We start from the raw sequence: 12,788 nt of genomic DNA, 5'->3' as shown, positions 1-12,788 counted from the left end.
CAGCCAGTTTCATAAATCTGCCCTGCCCCATGCTCCCTGGAAAACACTGATAGCCCCTATTCTTTGTCTGGCTTAGAGTTTATCAAGCTCACTAGACCCCCAAGGTCTGCTTTGCTGCTGCACATTGAACCTCAAGCAAAATAAGTGAGGGCAGAACAGTGGCCAGAGAAGGCAGGGAGACACAAAATCCAGCCTACTAAATATCACCCGGGTCCTTCCAGCCACCGGAGCAGAGGATTTACTAATGATAACTTCCCCACAAATAATAATGGATCTGGCTTGGGGTTGTGGCTCAGTGAGCACTTGCCTAGCATATGTGAGGCACTGGTTTGGATCCTTAGCACCATACAAAATAAACAAATAAAATAAAGGCATTCTGTTCATCTACAACTACAAAATATATTTTTAAAATAAATAAATAAATAAATAAGGTGGGCGGTGGTGCGCACCTGTAATCCCAACGGTTCAGGAGGATGAGGCAGGAGGATTGTGAGTTCAAAGCCAGTCTCAGCAAAACCAGGTGCTAAGCAACTCTGGGACCCTATTTCTAAATAAAATACAACATAGGGCTGGGATGTGGCTCAGTGGTCAAGGGCCCCTAAGTTCAATTCTCAGTACCCAAATAAATAAATAAATAAATAAAAGTATTGTGTTCATCTACTTAAAGATATTTTTTAAAAAATAAAATAAGGGGGCTAGGGTTGTGGCTCAGTGGTAGAGCACTCACCTAGCGTGTATGAGGCACTGGGTTTGATTCTCAGCACCACATGAAATAAAATAAAGACATTATGCCCACCTATAACTAAAATAAATAAATAAAAACAGGGGGCTGGGTAGTGGCTCAAGTGGTAGAGTGCTCACCTAGCACGTGTGAAGCACTGGGTTCAATCCTCAGCACCACATAAAAATAACAAAGATATTGTGTTCACCTAAAACAAAAAATAAATATTAAAAAATAAATAGGGGGGCTGGGGTTATGGCTCGGTGGTACAGCACCTGAGTAGCATTTGTGGGGCACTGGGTTCAATTCTCAGCACTGTATATAAATAAATAAAATAAAGGTCTGTTGAAAACTAAGAAGTATTTTTTTAAAAGAAAAATAAATAAATAAAATAGGGGGGACTGGGGTAGTGGCTTAGTGGTAGAGTGCTTGCCTGGTATGTGTGAGGCCTTGAGTTTGATCCTCAACATCACATATAAATAAACAAATATAGTAAAAAAAAAAAAAAAATCCACTGGCAACTAAAAAATATTTTAAAAAATAAAATAAGGGGTTGGAGTTGTAGCTCAGTGGTAGTACACTTACCTTGTAAGTATGAGGCATTGGGTTCAGTCCTAGAACCACATAAAACCAAATAAGGGCACAACTTATGAGTTCATACACAACTAAAAAAATAAATAAGTAGATAAAAATTTAAAAAAATAAAATAGGGGGCTGGGGTTGTGGCTCAGCAGTAGAGAGCTCACCTAGCACATGCAAGGCCCTGGGTTTGATCCTCAGCACCACATAAAATAAAGGTGTTGTGTCCAACTATGACTAAAAAAAAAATATTTAAAAAATAAAATAAGGGGCTGGGGATGTGGCTCAAGCGGTAGCGCGCTCGCCTGGCATGCATGCGGCCCGGGTTCGATCCTCAGCACCACATACAAACAAAGATGTTGTGTCCGCCGAGAACTAAAATATAAATATTAAAAATTCTCTCTCTCTCTCTCTCTCTCTCTCTCTCTCTCTCCCCCCCCCCTCACTCTCTCTCAAAAAAATAAAAATAAAAATAAAATAAAATAGGGCTGGGTTGTGGCTCAGTGGTAGAGCGCTCACCTAGCATGTGTGAAGTACTGGGTTTGATCCTCAGCACCACATAAATATAAATAAATAAAGATATTGTGTCCAATTACAACTAAAAAATATTTTAAAAATAAAAATAAAATAATGATGGATCACCAAATGTGCCAAGTAGATGACTAGCAGAGAACAAAGTTCCTGCCTGGTGGAGTGGACAACCAAAGGACAGAGATAAGCACACAGATTAACTATGACACAGTGTTACACAGGGGGTGAAGTGTTGTGAAAAAATAATCAGGTTAATGTGGTAACAAAAGGGAGACAATCTTTCAATCATGGTGGCCAGGGGCAGTCTAAGTAATGGGGGTACATCAAAACAGAGATTTACAGTGAAATGGGTGAGGGGCCATGTGGCCTCTATGGGAAAAGGGACAGCAAGTGCAAAGGCCCTGGGGTAGGACTTTGCTGTGCACATTCTGAGGCACAGCAAGTCAGTCAAAGTGACTGAAGTGGAGAGGGTGGGAACACACTTCATTTCTCTATATTCTCACATAACACTTCTAATGCCAACTCCAATTGAACCTGAGTTTTTTCTCTCAACAAAGAACACTCCTGAGACCAGCTGGAGGGGGAGAGGGAGGTTTCCATACCAAGCAATTCTCCAACTCTATGAATAGCAGGCCTTACACTTTTTTTTTAATATTAATATTATTTGAGAGAGAATTTTTAATATTTATTTTTCAGATTTCGGTGGACATAACATCATTATTTTATTTTTATGTGGTGCTGAGGATCGAACCCAGCGCCTCATGCATGCCAGGCGAGCGCATTACCACTTAAGCCACATCCCCAGCCATAGGCCTTACACTTTAATTGACTCTACCTAGAGTCAGAGTTAGATCCAAAAGCTAAGGGTTCAATCCCACAAGAGAGTCCACCACTTCAGATGCCAATCACATGTCTGGCTTCCCTCTCCTCTAACCCTGCAAACCTCTCCTCACCTTCAATAATTTGGTGAATTATTAAAGTGCCTTCCTAATTATCTGGAACAAAGGAAGGCACTTCACTATTACCAGTTTATTATCAAAATTATAACTCTGTGACAACCAGATAGAAGAGGGCCAGGCACAGGGGAGGTGGTACATGATGCCAGGGCCTCTCTGTATGTGCCCTCTCTCTAATTACTTTCTAGTGACCAGCCCCATCCTGAGTTAGCCAGGGACTACACCCTAAATCACCTCATTGGCATGAACTCAGAAGTAACCAAAAAGGGGTTCTATGTAAATAAGAAAAAACTTCCTATCACTCATATGGGGGCCACAAAGATCCAATGTATTTCAGGTTATATCACAATGGGCAAGAGAGTCTTGGTAGCAGGTGGGGGCAGATCACAGGTCTTAAGGGCCACAGTGAGGAAAGAGGAGTTTATACTAGTTGTATCCAGTAGCAATGGGAAGCCACTAGAATATTCTGGGCAGAGGAGTGACAGGGTCTGATCATTACAACTACTTAGGAGGCTAAGGCAGAAGGATCAAAACTTCAAGGCCAGGGCTGGGGATGTGGCTCAAGCGGTAGCGAGTGCGTGCAGCCTGGGTTCGATCCTCAGCACCACATACAAATAAACATGTTGTGTCCGCCAAAAACTAAAAATAAATAAATAAATAAACATTAAAAAACAAACAAACAAACTTCAAGGCCAGCCTAAGCAACTTAGCAAGACCCTACCTCAATATAAAAAATAAGGGCCTGGGTTGTGACTCAGTAGTGGAGAGCTTGCCTAGCATGCATGAGGCACTGGGTTCGATTCCCAGCACCACATAAAAATAAACAAAGTAAAGGTATTGTGTCCATCACCTACATATGTACACACACACACACACACAATATATTAAATAAAAAATAAAAGGGTGGGGCTGGGGATGTAGCTCAAGCGGTAGCCCGCTCGCCTGGCATGCATGCGGCCCGGGTTCGATCCTCAGCACCACATACAAACAAAGATGTTGTGTCCACCGAGAACTAAAAAATATTAAAATTCTCTCTCTCTCTCTCTCTCAAATAATAAATAAATAAAATAAAAGGGTTAGGGGGCTGGGGATGTAGCCCAGTAGTGGTGTACTTGCCTAACATGCATGAGGCCCTGGTTCAATCCCCTGTAAGGAAAACACAACAACAACAACAAAAAGCCATTTCTCTGGATAAGCTGAGGGAATGAATGTGAACGAGGAATCAAAAATAAGAGAGGAGGGCTAGGGTTGTGGCTCAGTGGTAGAGCACGTGTCTTGCACGCATGAGGCACTGGGTTCGATCCTCAGCACCACATAAAAATAAATAAAGAGGAGCTGGGGCTCAGTGATAGAGTGCTTGCCTTGCATGTATGAGGCACTGGGTTCGATCCTCAGCGGAAGGAAGGAAGGAAGGAAGGAAGGAAGGAAGGAAGGAACGAACGAACGAACGAACGAACTGTGTCCATCTACAACTAAAAATAAAAATAAAAAGAATAACAAAGGTGAGCAGCAGGGCTTTAGCTAGCCCTATAGTTCCAGCTTCTAGGGAGGCTGAGGCAGGACCACTTGAGTATAGGAGTTTGAAATATAAAGACCAGCATGGGCAACATAGTAGGACCCCATCTCAAAATAAGTCCACAAATTTTTAAAAATGACCAAGCAAGGCTGGTGTTGTGGCTCAGCAGTACAGCGCATGCCTTGCTAGCCTCGCACACGTGAGGCGCTGGGTTCAATCCTTAGTACCACAGATAGATAGATAGATAGATAGATAGATATATTGTGTCCAACTACAACTAAAAAATAAATTAAAATTAAAATAAATGATCAAGCCCTAGAGTGTAGGTTAGATTCAGGCCCAACTCTATCCTCTTGATCAGGGCTGGTGACAGAAGGTGGCCTTTTACTGAAACTATGGAAGGAATAGAGGCCTGAGTAATTCTGGCTGAGAATCAAAAGGGACAAGGAAGAAAGCCCTGCAGGACTGAAAGGGCAAGAAGTACAAATAAAGGTAGCACTCAATGGGCCAGAGTGTCCAGAGGATGTTCTGGGAGGCAGCAGGGCTGCAGGGCTGCAGGGCGCTCTGAGGTCTGGGCTGCATAGCACGCAGCCTTCCTGAACTCAGATTCAACTCCCAGCACACAATGAGATCATCCACCAGCCCACTGTACTGGGACTTTCAGGGCAAGCCAGGGTGGTGCACATCAGATGCTCCACCCCCAAGTCTCCCACTGTCATAAGAGAGACAACAACTGTCATTTGGCCACCTGCTTCCTGAGCCAGCAGGGCATGACCAGCTGGCAAAGGAGATCTTAAAACCCCAAAGAGCCATCATTAAGAAATGGTCCCATTCTCCTTTATCACACACACAACTAATGAATGCAAAAGGAGCAAAACCCATGCTGTTCCTAAAGAAAATGTTCCCCTATAAAAACTGAAAATATTGGGCTGGGGATGTGGCTCAAGCGGTAGCGTGCTCGCCTGGCATGCGTGCGGCCCGGGTTCGATCCTCAGCACCACATACCAACAAAGATGTTGTGTCCGCCGAGAACTAAAAAAAAATAAATAAATATTTAAAAATTCTCTCTCTCTCTCTCTCTCTCTCTCTCTCTCTCTCTCTCTCTCTCTCTCCTCTCTCACTCTCTCTTTAAAAAAAAAAAAAAAAAAAAAAAAAAAAAAAAAAAAAAAAAAAAAAAAAAACTGAAAATATTCCCCTTAAGCACAGTAACTAAGTCTCAAAATGAAGCCCTAGAAACCAGTCTGGGGATCAAAAGACAGGAAGGGGCCAGGGCTAGCTTATTTCTCCTAATATCTACCTGTTTTCTTTAAAAAAAAAAAAAAAAAAAAAAAAAAAAAAACCTTCCCTGAGGGAAAAGGATACATCCCCTTCCTCAGCTCTGCCCTGTGAATGCAATCTCCCAACAAACCCAGCTACACCTAGGCTTCTCCCTCAAGATCCTTTCCCATACCAGAAGAGGAGTGGAAGAAAAGTGGAGGATGGAGTTCACATGCCTGTCCAATCCAGGTCCTGATGGTTAGTATCAGCAGCATGCTGAGGTAACCCCAGGGTTGAGGATATAGCTCAGCTGGTAGAGTGCTTGCCTAGGATACACAAGGCCCTTGGTTCAATCCCCAGCACCACACACACACAAAGAGGTAACCCCAGGAAATCACTGATCCTAATATTCGACTGACAGCAACTGCAGCTCAATTTGGTCTCAGCCTTGATTCTGATTATGTTCTCTTTCATTCACTCCCAATATTCCAGGCCAATGTTATTTTCCTTTTGTAGGTTTTGTACATTCCTTTTATTCTGATTATTTAGAAATTTCAAGTCTCTCAAGTGTACCAACACTACACACAGGTTATAAGAAAAAATATACAAAATGAAAAACTAACGTTTACTTTTTTTTTTTTTTAATTTTGAGACATGGTCTCGCTAAATTGCTGAGGCTGGCTGCAAACTTATGCACCTTCAGCCTCCCAAGTCTCCAGGACTACAGGCATGAGCCACAATGTCCAATCGTTCAATATCTTTAAAAAGCCATCCCACCATGGGCTGGGGTTGTAGTTCAGTGGCAGAGTACTTGCCTGGCATGTGTGAGGCACTGGGTTCCATTCTCAGCACCACATATAAATAATTAAAATAAAGATTCATTGATGACTAAAAAAAATATTTTAAAAAAAGCCATACCACCAAACATATCCCTTTCTTTCCAAAGCCTATAATAAAATTGCAAAGCATAATTTAAAAAACTTTAGGACAAACTGGAGTTGATTTATTGGCAACAACCTTGAAAATATACAGATCAGAACCATTACAACAGAGCAAGAATATATTACCTATCTCATTCTACCAGAATGATGTAGAAATCCTAATAAATGATAATAGCCACCAACTGTTTTTATTTTTTATTATTTTTTTATTTATACATGGTCACAATATCTTTATTTTATTCATTCATTTTATGTGGTGCTGAGGACCAAACCCAGTGCCTCACATGTGCAAGGAAAGCATTCTGCTACTAAGCCACAATCCCAGCCCTTTATTTTGTTTTTGTGGTGCCTGAGATCAAACCCAGAGCTTGGCCAGGCATGCTGGTACATACATGCCAGTAGTCTCAGTATCTCAGGAGATTGAGGCAAGAGAATCCCCAGTTCAAAGCCAGCCTCAGCAACTTAGCAAGGCCCTAAGCAACTCTTGCTCAGCAAGACCCTGTCTCTAAATAAAATATATATATATATTTTTAAAGGGCTGGGGATGTAGCTCAGTGGTGCAGGCACTGTTATAAGCACTTGACAGTTGTAATTTTGTGGTTCAGTCCCTGCAATAATCCCACAAGTTGGGTACTATTACTGTCCCCCTTTGCAAATAAAGACCTAGATATAAACATACCAGAACAGATCCCTTGTCTGCCTGTTCCCCACTGAATCTCCAGCAGTGCCTGGCGGAGGCACTCAATGCACATTTGTTCACTACATGAATAAGGAATGAGTGGCTGGGTCACTTCTTGCACTACTCCAGGGGGCACCAGTCATGATGTGTTCTATCTTTCAATTTGAATGGTTCCTCTGTGCCATGGCAGCCCCAGTGACCAGGCCAAAAACAGTTGGCACATCTGAGGACTTACTATGTGCCAGAGACTGTCATTTGAAGAAACAGGAGTAAAACCCAACTGATTGACTTGAAAGCCCCTAGAGAAAAAAATGCCCCTGGACTTTGGTCTTCACTGGTAGAATGGTTTTAGCAGACATTCACCAAAATACCTAGTCCCATCCTGGTCTACCAGATTCAACAAAAGGCTAAGACATGGAGTGAATGTGTCTAAAGTCACCTCCCAATGTTTTCAGGATCCACAAGGAGTGGCAATGAGGAGTGGCCAAAGTCTGCAAATAATATGTAAATAAATATGCATATATGTTGGGTGCTTTTCAAGGACAGAAAAAATTTGGAGACAACTACACTATCCTACACCACAGTTTTAATGATATATCACCTCCCCTCATCAAAACCTGCAAAAATCAGTGTCTCCTAAAGGGCTGGGTGCCTAGGCAGTTGTGGTGGCAGACACATTTGTAATCATAGCTGCTCAGGAAGTAAAGGCAAGAGGATCTCAAATTCGAGGCCAGTCTCAGCAATTTAGCAAGACCCTGTCTCAAGATTAAAAATAAAAAAGCCTGGAGATGTAGTTCAGTGGAAAAGTACCCTGGGTTCAATCTCTAGTAAAGTGGGGAAAAGGGCTGAGTACATAATGATTTTAGATAGCACACAGAGGAACACCTATTATTTTCCTAATTAAGTATGCAATGATTTTAAAGAAATTTTTTTTTAAAAATGTTGTGTGTGTGTGTATATATATAGTCTACAGCACATCAAGCCTGGGTGTTCTGGGATATAAGAGAACTCTAAATTATTGGGGGGGGGGGGATTAGTTTTTTAAATAGTTGATTTAGGAAGAGGGAAGAATAGAAGTTCATTGGATTAGACAAAGGGGAATGAAGGAAAAGGGGCTGGGAATAGGGCTGGGGATGTGGCTCAAGTGGTAGCGCGCTCCCCTGGCATGCATGCGGCCTGGGTTCGATCCTCAACACCACATACAAACAAAGATGTTGTGTCTGCCAATAACTAAAAAATAAATATTTAAAAAGGGGGGGGGGCTGGGGATGTGGCTCAAGCGGTAGCGCACTCGTCTGGCATGCGTGCGGCCCGGGTTCGATCCTCAGCACCACATACAAACAACGATGTTGTGTCCGCCGATAACTAAAAAATAAATATTGAAAAATTCTCTCTCTCTCTCTCTCTCTCTCTCTCTCTCCCTCTATCACTCTCTCTTAAAAAAAAAAAAGGGGGGGCTGGGAATAGGAAAGACAGTAAAACTATGAAACATAACTTTCCCATGTTCATACAGGACTACACGGCAAGTGAAACTTCACATTATGTACAACCACAAGAATAGGATCCTAATTAGAATAACTTATATTCTATGTGTGTATAATATGTCAAAATATACTCTACTGTCAAGTATTTCTAAAAAGAACTTATAAAAAATGCTCTAGTGGGGGCTAAGGTTGTAGCTCAGTGGTAAAGCATTCACCTAGTACATGTGAGGCACTGGGTTCTATCTTCAGTACCACTTATAAATAAATAAAATAAAGATATTGTATCCACCTACAACTAAAAAAAAAAAAATTTTTTAATGTTCTAGTTGGCTCGGGAGGTTGAGGCAGAGGACTGCAAGTTCAAAGCCAATCTCAGCAATGGCGAGGCACTAAGAAACTCAGTGAGACCCTATCTTTAATAAAATACAAAATAGGACTGGGGAATGTGTCTTAGCTGTTTAGTGCCCCTGAGTTCAATCCCCAGTACCAAAAAAAAAGAAAAAAAAAAAAAAACCCACCTCTAGAACTAGAAAGTAAAAATAAATAAATAATTGATCTATTAGGCTGAGAATGTAGCCCACATGACTTAGAATGCATGAGGGCCTGGCTCTGATCCCCAGAACCAAAAGAAAAAGGTAGGTTTATAACATAATAAATAAAATAAACATACTCCCTCTAAAAGTGGGAGTGCTCACTATATGCCAGGTGCTGCCAGACTTCCAGATCATCTCATTCAACTCTAACAACCACCATTTGAAGTGGCATCCTGGGCATACCTGTTTCACAAGTGGACTTTCTGGTAAGTGCCTTTCGAGAGGTAGAGCTAGGACTTAAGAGAACTGCATTGAATCAAAGAGGTCTGATTTCTCACCACCATCCCATAGAAACAATCACCCCACACTTCACTTAGGGGGATGGGAAACAAAGGCCTAGAAACTTCCAAAGCATCAACAGGACTGGGAATGTAGTGGCTGCAGGGGAGCCCCTCCTAGTATGAGAGAGGTCCCAGCAACACATACACACACAGCAACTAACATTTATTGCTTATTAATTTTGTGCCAAGCACTTTACAGATACTCAGGTGATCCTCCCAAGGACCTTCCTTGTTCAAAATATGTTTGCTTAGGAACTACTATGTGCCAGATCCGGGGTACACTGCAGCACACCAGGAAGACATAGGCCATGTTCTGATGGCACTGGGAATGACCGCTACATAAGAAAGAACCATAGAGATGGGGAATTTAGGAGAGGGGAACAGTAACTGGTCCAAAGGGATCTGGGAAAGTCAAAAGATAAGCCTGGGCATCCTCCCTAATTTTGAATAAAGGTCCCCAATGTCTCCCCTGCACATCTACTGTAGCCCTTTCATAGTGCAGATTGTGATGACTGGCAGGCCAGAGAGTTTGTTCCCTTATTGATGGCCTGTCCCCCTATAAGACTGAAGAGGCTCCTCAGGGTGCCAACCTCCAAACATGTGACTCTCTTAGGATTTGAGTATTTGTTGAACAATGAAAGATCAGACCAGTCAAAAACAACAATGCCTTCCACTTGCCAGGAACCCTGAAACAGGCTTTCACCAACTCCATTTCTGAGATTATTCTCCTTTTGCAAAGAGGCTCTGAGAGATTCAGCCACTTGCCTAAACTCACATAGCTAAGTGACCAACAGCGCCAGGAGTCAAACTCCAATCCAGTCTGTCAACTGAGACGGAAAACTTGTTTCAAATTCCTGGGAAGTGGCTCTTCCTCTCATTCCCTGTCTACTTTCCCTAAGGAGTCACTGGAAAAAAAAAAAAAAAAAAAAAAAAAAAAAAAAAAACATTAAAAATAAAGAGTGGTGTCTCCGCACCAGCACATAACACTTGCCTAAAAGGACCAGGTTTAAAATAAAAGCCTTAATCTGGAAAATCAATTGCGAGGGAGGGAAAAGGACGCAAAAGAAAAACAATGCTTTCAACAGCAGACAGTCTCCTCCCTCTGTCCTCCCCCACTTGCCATGAATCGACCCTCACTTTGGGCCAACATTTTAAAGTAACTGCCTGCAAAGGACTGGGGAGTAATTTATCTTTCCTTGAAAATCTGGAACGATGCAATTTTAAATAAAATTTTAGTTGTGGAGACCCACGCGGGCTCCTAATATTTGTGTCCAGGAGACGGTGTACACATTTGAGGTGTCTGCTACCGTGCCCCGACCGCAGCCTTGCCAAAAATGCAACATTCGGGTCGGACCCGTTACAACGTAGCCAGAAAAGCCCCGACGCCTGGCCATTGTTGGAGCAGTGGCCAAAGAGCTCTGGAATGAGGGACCGGGACCCTGGATCGCCGAGGGGGGGCGAGCTTTGTCCGGAGACCCCGCCGAGAGCGCGCGCGGGGGACGCGCGGCCTCCACGCGGCCCGGGCCCCCCCACCCCACTGGCCCGCGGATACTGTAGCCGCCGCGGCCTCGCTACACTGTGGCCTTCCCCGCGCGCGCGACTGCTGGGCCGGCTTCTTGACCCTCGGGCGCCGCCGTACCCCAGCCCCGCTCCCGGCGCCGGCGGCCCCCTCCTCCCTCGGCGCCCCGGCTCCATTCAAACCGTCCTCCCAAGCCCCGCGCCGCGCTACACTCTCAGCCCGCGTTCCTTACCAGGAGCTGCCGGCGCGGTCGCCTTCCCGGCACCGCCCCCAACCCTCCGCGCGGGGCCAGGGGCAGATTGGGCGTCTCGCCTCTCTTCACGAAACAAAGAAGCCGCCGCCGCCGAGCGAGGGGAAGCCTCGCGCGCGCGCCCGTCTCGGCCGCCCCCCCACACCGCCCGCGTCCCCGCTGCGCGCGCACTCGCCGCTTCCCCTCCCCCACGGGCGGACGCCTCAGCTTCCGCCGCCCGTCCGGCCTCGTGCGCGCTCCTGCTCGCCCTTCCGCTCGCTGCACGCGTGCGCACCCGCCCCTGGGCTGGGAGAACTGGGCGGAACCCAAAGAAAGCACGCGCACCCGACGTACCTCCCACCTCGATCCGGGACGGCCCTGCGCCTGCGCACGGCGGCCTTCTTCCTCCGCGCGTTGCGCGTACTCACGCAGCCGAGCATGCGTGGAGCGGCCACCACTGCGGCGGCTCCGGGGAGTTGGGGGAGGGGGCCCATTCTGTCTTAGCTCCTTCAGGTAGTGATGGCAAAGGGTCTGAAAGCTCGGAAATAGGCACTCTGGGCTGTGCGTGAAGCTGAGAGACGATCAGACTGGACCAAGATCAGACAGTCGACCTGCAGACCATGGGCGGACCTGGGAACAGCTTTGATCCTTGGCCTGGGGCGGCAGGGCCTGTTCTTCGAGGCCAGGTGGGGCCCTGCTGTGACAGCCTTCTCTGCAGAACCTTCTTTGTGCTGTTAATTAGCTTAGCAAATATTTATGGACCTGCTACTGTGTCCCAGCGGACGTCGAGCTCAGGATCTATGAGGAGCAAGATAAAATAAGTAAGATGCACAGCGTATGAGATAGACACTAGGAGGGTCATGGGAATTTTAAATAGGGCAGCCAGGGAAGGCTTCAATGTGAAGGAGATATGTGAGTATGGACCCGAAAGTGGAGAGGGACAGAACCTTGTTCAAGCGTGAAGACTCTTGCGACTCTAGACCTCTAATCTGGTCACCCAACTGGAACAAGCACTCTGCCAAAACAACCTTAAATCCTGTAGCCTTTCAGCCCCTAATACCCCTACCCCTGCTTCTTTTTCCTCATGCCCTAGGTTTCTGGTTTGTTTGGGGACTTTGCTTTTTTTGGGGGGTGAGGGGGATACAGGGAATTGAACTCGGGGTGCTTTACCACTGGGCTACATCCCCAGCCCTTTTTGAAACTGAGGTTGGCCTTGGACTTGGGATCCTCCTGCCTCAGCCTAGCAAATTGCAGGAATTACAGGCATGCGCCATCATACTGGACTCTTCCTAGGTTTTTTTCAGGTCTCAGCTGACAGCATCTCAGCCTTGCCAAGTGGTTGATCACCACCTTCTTTTCTCTGCCTCCATATTGAAAAAAAAAAAAAAAAAAAAAAAACGGTTAAAAACAGGTATGTCTCCCTCACTCCAGTGTAAGTAGCAAAAATGTTACCTATTTCAATCTCTAGGGAATACCCAGCATTTAGCACAGTAACCCTCTCT

The 12,788-nt window shown here is 44.9% G+C and overlaps 1 protein-coding gene across 9 annotated transcripts in view; it reads right to left on the bottom strand.

Moving 5' to 3' along the window:
• SMARCA4 (SWI/SNF related BAF chromatin remodeling complex subunit ATPase 4) overlaps positions 1 to 11,577 on the bottom strand; it is a 94,501-nt gene extending 82,924 nt beyond the window's left edge. For 6 of the 9 annotated variants that reach the window (XM_081285778.1, XM_081285773.1, XM_081285780.1 and 3 more), the window contains exon 1: positions 11,290 to 11,428. The gene's annotated coding sequence lies outside the window, so the exon portion shown is untranslated. Of the gene's footprint in view, positions 1 to 11,289 lie in introns of all 9 variants that reach the window. The other 3 variants (XM_081285774.1, XM_081285775.1, XM_081285776.1) reach the window with 3 other exon arrangements.
• Positions 11,578 to 12,788: the final 1,211 nt, after the last annotated feature.

The sequence above is a fragment of the Spermophilus citellus genome (genome assembly GCF_964194105.1).
Source record: "Spermophilus citellus genome assembly, chromosome: 3".
NCBI lineage: Eukaryota > Metazoa > Chordata > Mammalia > Rodentia > Sciuridae > Spermophilus > Spermophilus citellus.
The sequence above is the reverse complement of the archived record's forward strand: the minus strand, read 5'-3'. Positions and strand labels throughout refer to the sequence as shown.